This window comes from Austrofundulus limnaeus, unplaced genomic scaffold (assembly GCF_001266775.1).
Source record: "Austrofundulus limnaeus strain Quisiro unplaced genomic scaffold, Austrofundulus_limnaeus-1.0 Scaffold29, whole genome shotgun sequence".
Taxonomy (NCBI): domain Eukaryota; kingdom Metazoa; phylum Chordata; class Actinopteri; order Cyprinodontiformes; family Rivulidae; genus Austrofundulus; species Austrofundulus limnaeus.
In genome coordinates, this window is record NW_013952431.1 from 877839 (window position 1) to 883831 (window position 5993).

Consider the following 5993-nt stretch of genomic DNA (forward strand, 5'->3'; position numbering starts at 1 on the left):
AAGGCTACCTATGGAGCTGGGTGGGTGGGTTGACGGTGCATGGAAACGGATTTGTCGTCAGCCTCAACGCTCGACTTTTAGATCTCCCTTCTTCTCTCCCTTTATTCTCTAAAAAATCTTTTCATTTCCTTTCTGGAAAATGTTTCTTTCAGTTGGAGTGGGGAAGTGAGGAGAAGGAGACATGAGTCAAATTTAGAGGCACGTCAAGAAAAGAAAACTCTTTTTCTGTCATTTTTCCATAAATTGTGGAAGACTCCAAAGGTCAATCATGGATTTAACTGATTGTTTAATGTTAGATGCTGATGGAGTGGTGTTAAACAGATAGGATCATCCATACAGAGGGTTCAGAGTGTTTTGCAACCACAACACACAGACCAGAGAGTTGTGAATGTTTAAAATATTACATTTATACAAAAAAATTAATAAAAAGACACCAAGAATTTGTTCTTCAAGCTGAATCTGTCTGATGTGTCATTAATGTGCTAAAGGTTTATTTATGGTCAACCAAAGTACCTAATAAATACTGGCTTTAAATGTTCCAGCTTCCAACTTGTTCCAAATTCCACCTTGCTTTAGCAAAAAGACATGTTTTGCACAGATCTAAAAAAAAATAAAAAGGCGAATCAGAAAGGTTCAAATCTAAACAGCATTTTAAGTGTGTATGTTTTCTCTTGCCAATTTGATACATTTGAACAATCCATGAGGGCATCCACTCGAAAAACAGATGCGTTGGATTCACTTAACCAAGTCATGCATGTCAACAATTTCACATTTTCTTTAATAATAAACCTAAAAGATGCTTTACGTTTACGTAACTCAGTTAAGTGGAAATTGTTGACAATAATTTGTTAAGTAAATCCAACAACCTGTTGTTTGAGTGTATGTTGTAGCTTAGGGCACAGACAAACAGTTTTTTGGTCTCATTTCAGTTAAATAAATGTTTTGTAGTTAGCAGCATTGTTCCAGTTCAGAATTAGAAACATGACTGACAAATGTTTCAAGCTTTGTTGAAAGAAGAATTAAATCAAAGTTTTGATAATCACAATTGCATCTGCCATATTAATCAAATCCCTAATTATAGTAAAAGTCTTGATTCATGTTAAAAACAAGGAAGCAAAAACAATGTAAAACATTTGGATGATTGGGTTTGGACTACTTTTAGTTTAATCATCAAAATATTTAGGTCAACTTGACAAGGTAGCGGCTGTCTTGGCTTATCTGCTCTAACAAAGGTATATTTAACCTTTATTCCAACWGCTTCTGCTTAAGACACCAAAGAAACAACCAAACCAATCAAATCAGCATGAAGCTGAAAAATGTCCAGAACACAGGAACTGATCTGTGAGGTAATGTTCCACACATCTCACAGCTTTTGRTGAAAGGCCTGGGCTGACGAAGTGCATGTCTGCTTGGCTCGTTTGGCACTCGTGCGCTCGTGAGCTTCAGTGTATCCACTGAAAGAGAACGGCAGGATTAACAAAAAAGATGAATGACGTGTTTTGTAATGACAGGAGGCAGCAGTAACTCTGTGTGCAGACCAGCATTCAGCTTGACCCTCACTGATCTCTGCTGTCTATTGCACTCAGAGCTGAAGAAAGCTGATTCACTTTCAAAAAACACATCACTTGTCAAAAGGAGCTGTCAGACACTAAGGCAGGAAGGCACTTCAATTAGAAGATAGAAAAGTAAGGCCCCTATCCTGGATGTGACGTTTCTGTTGATCTGGCATTTTTCTTTAAAAGAGCTCAGAGATAAGAGAACCTACAAGAAAAAAAACTAAAACAGAGAGGGAGGAAAGAGAAAGCTGGGTTTGAAGGACATATTAAAGCACATAGTTGCTTATTGCAGGTTTTACCCAATACAAACTTCAGAAACTGTAGTCTGCAATACAGTTATGTAGCTTTGGTGGATTTTTTTATTTTTTTTTTACAATTTTTGGTCAGAATTCTTACCAAAATGATGACCATTGATCAGATGTGCCAAGTAATGAAGTACAAATACTTTACTTAAGTAGAAATTTTGGTTATCTTTTATTGGAGTAATTGTTTTTCAGATGTTTTGCTTCTCCTTACATTTTCACACAGTTATCTGTACTTAGTATTTTTCATTCTATTTCAAATCGTTCCAGATATGTGGCACCTCCTGGATAGAGTGAATTTGATTGCTGTTGGAATAGAAACATATTCACATTAGTTTGTTACACCAGTTGGTAGCTTTCGTTAATTGGAACTGGCAAACAAATCAAACCGAAACCAGGTACAAAAAACCAATATAGACCTTTWTATATATATATGCTTGCAATTTGAATGTCTGAAGTTTGACCAAAAGAACAAATACCAATACAGTACAGTGGTACTCTGTGGGTATAAAGCAAAATATCAATGTATTTTGTTTTTACTTTCACCTGTTTGTTTGTTTTGTTTTGTTTTTCGGTSAATGAGTTAGCAGTAATTTCAAACAAATAAAAAAAGTGCTCCCAAGCACAGTAAAATGTCATTTTGAAAAGGTTGCAAACCATTTTTGTATGATTGTGGATGTGAGAACTTGKTTTGTTTGATGAAATAGTGGATGGRTTTTAATGTCAGCTTCCACAAACTTTGATTTAATTAACAAATGTGTAACATGCTGAAACAAGGGACAAATGAATTTGGTAGAAWAGCCAACATATTAAGTTATGCAGGATATAGAAACAATTTGGAAAAAAGGTCCAAGTCATCATTATTAAAACCTATTTTTTATTTTCTGTTTTATATCTTTCTTCTCTATCATTCACTGTCTCCGAACATATTGTAAACTTTTGTCTTTTCCCCTTTTTATGTTATACAATTTTAATTTCCTTATATCTTAGCTCTTTTTCTCTATCTTTTCACTCCCCCAACCTTGAATTTCTTCTCCCGTCTCCTTTTCTTTCCTCCCATAGCTTTTTTTCCCTCCCCACTCCACTTCTCTCCCACGAGGTCTGTGTTGAGAGCACGACAGTAGAATTTGTTTTGCTGCCTCTCATCAGATTAGTGTTGATTTTTCTGCCTCCAAACCGCAGCTCAGCAGAGCGGATGAACTTTAACTGTTTATCAGAGGCACATTTACGCTGCGCTGCTCGGCGGCTCTGCGGTTTGTTACATGCCATTTGCAATGAAATAAAAATCGATGGATGCAAAAAAATTTGATTTTTACGGCCCCGCCGTTAGTGAGACCAATTATGATTACCTACTTAACAGGATGGGGAATGTCAGTCCCACTGGAGGGCTGCTTTACTACAAAGAGAGGAAAGCAATCTTGGTGATGTTGGTTTAGTTCAAATTTGTTGTTATAGTCGCGCTTGATGTTTGACTCCGGGAAAATTGCTCGGTTGAGCAAACATTGCTTTTATTTGTCTCATGGCATTTGTCTGGATCAATAGGAAGCAAATCATAGTTCAATATTAGATCATTTGTAGCTGTTTGAATCAAGCGTCTGACTGTGTTCCTCTCACACACTGTGCTTTAGCAAACTACAAGGGATTCTGGGCAATGAAACCGGTAGTTAACTTTAGCCCCCTCCACTCAAGTTGAGTTACACACCAGACAATGATGACACAGTGTCATGTCAGAGAAGTAATGACTAAGATTTACACTCTATTATTAGAGCTGGGCCCCTGTGAGCTGCCACTGGAGACCCTTTCCTCTCTCATCTACCTCCAGCAGCAGTGAGGAAACAGGACACAGTTCACAGCTAATGCACTGAGTCACTGACCACAATACAACACACAGTTAAAATGTAAAACTATGGTGTTCTGTTTGCTTATTTATCACCATCCCCCCACTGCTTTGGACAGGAAGTAGATGCCAGATTATGAGATGTAGTGATGTAAATACCATTATTACTGCTTCTCATAGAAAACGTAACAGCTGAAGAAGTTTTTTACTATGTGTAATCACTTGAATTATGACCTCCTATCTTATTAGGCACATAAAATTTTAAAAAATCACTGACGGTGCTGCTTCTCCTTTTTTATCTTATTATAAGACAATTAGTGTTCTTTRACTGAAATTGTGTCTAAACCAGGCATAAACCACATGAATGTTGAATTGATTAAAATGTGAAGAGAATCGACCATACAACCACTCCAGTACTAGATCTGAATGGTGATTTAGTGCTTCAAGCCTGAGCATCAGCAGCATCCAGCCACAACCCGGAAGTACAAAGCATTGTATCATGTGTCTTCAGCATCTGGCCCGCCCACKACARAGCTGAGACCAGAGATACTCAAACAGAATCAACTTTSCTTATGTTTAACTCAACAGTATCTACGTGTTGTCATGATGCTCCWGGCATGTKGCTAAACTATTTTAATCAAGACATAACAATAATCACACAATAYTTTATAGAAACCAGTAATTACCTAGGKAAATTATAAAATGGTGTTGTGCTTTTAGAATCAYWAAYTAAATGACCAATAAATGTCTTCATTATCATATGAGAACGTTCTTTWAAAAAATGCTAATTAGGTGTTCCACAAGATTCACCTTTAGGACCATTTATGTTGTACTTTGTGAACTGTCTCAAAGTTGTAACGATTTTCAGTGCTGAGCTTTGCATATGATGCTATAATAAATAGAAAAACTCAACAAAAGTTTTTTTGTTTTGTTTATGCCAACAGAACAGAAATTATACTGAGTGATGCAGGTGATGGAAACTGTAACCCAGTGAGACACAAAATATGATTTAGGCAATCTTTTTGGTTTATTTAAAAGTATTCATATTTGAGTGTATTTTTAATCGTACTCTATTGGTAGTTTTGTTTGTTTCAGAAACATATCCTTTAACATTTTTATTTGTAGAGGTTTAATTTTCTTGAAAGCCTTACCATTGGACTGGGTCTACAAATGAACTAGAATTGGAAAGGTTTATGTTCAAGGCAATGGGTACAGGTCTGATATGTAGAATTGTTTTATGTACTWTCCCTGATCAGGGAGACAATAATGAAATTAAATAAAAAGCAATGCTCTTGTGCTCAGCAAAGAAATATTCACAAAAAAAGTAAATCTAATTTTTATGTTTTTGTTCTTTTTTTAATTGTCCTGCTTGATAAAAATCAGATTTGTGTATAAATGATGCTGCAGACATGATAAACAGGAGCTGTACAAGGTGCTGTGAAAAAAACATTATATCAAATTTGTTGCACAATCACTTCATGCCTGTTCACTTTGCTTTATTATTGCCCAACTTTTACAGCAGTGGGTGATCATGTAATTTCCTTTGTTCATGCGTGTGTTTGAATGTCTCAAGAATCACTGGTTGGATTTTAATGAAACTTTCAAAAAGTAGTTACTGGATAATGTTTATCTAAAACTGATTAACTTTTGGAGTCAACTTGATTCTTAATGGTCACCACAGCTAATCCACCATAACAAATACAAACATGACTATTATTTAGCCATTTTTATAGATACTAAGCTAAATATAGAGTGTGGTACTTGCTAAGTCATCCCTTATGCATACTCCAAGCATTAACAAAATGAGCACGTTTTTTGTGTAAAATGTTGGCTATAACGCTCACTGAAAGGACCAATGCCACCTCACTTTAATGATCTTTATTAAAGGGATCCACGATTAGTTGTAACATTAGACTTTATTTAATAAACATACATTTTAAATGTAAAGTAAAGACTGTAAAAATACTGTAGGATGTTCAGTTTTTATCATTTTTAAACTAAAATTTTAAAAATGTATTACACGATGGGGCCATTTTATTTACACGCAAAGCATTCTGGGTAAATAACGATGTGGATAGGTCCTCAGTGTGAGTGAGCTATATCCAGCCTGAAGGTTAATCTTGGACAATATCTGACAATTGGCTCATTGACAGAGAAGAGAAGGTAGAAATGACTCAGCCTGCAACTGAAAATACAGATGGAGGACCTCAGTTTAGCTTGTTTGTCGCCCTAGCGCCGAGCTAATACATATAAGGCAATATAGCGTCGGTGCTAGCGCAAAGACTAACAGGCTAAGCT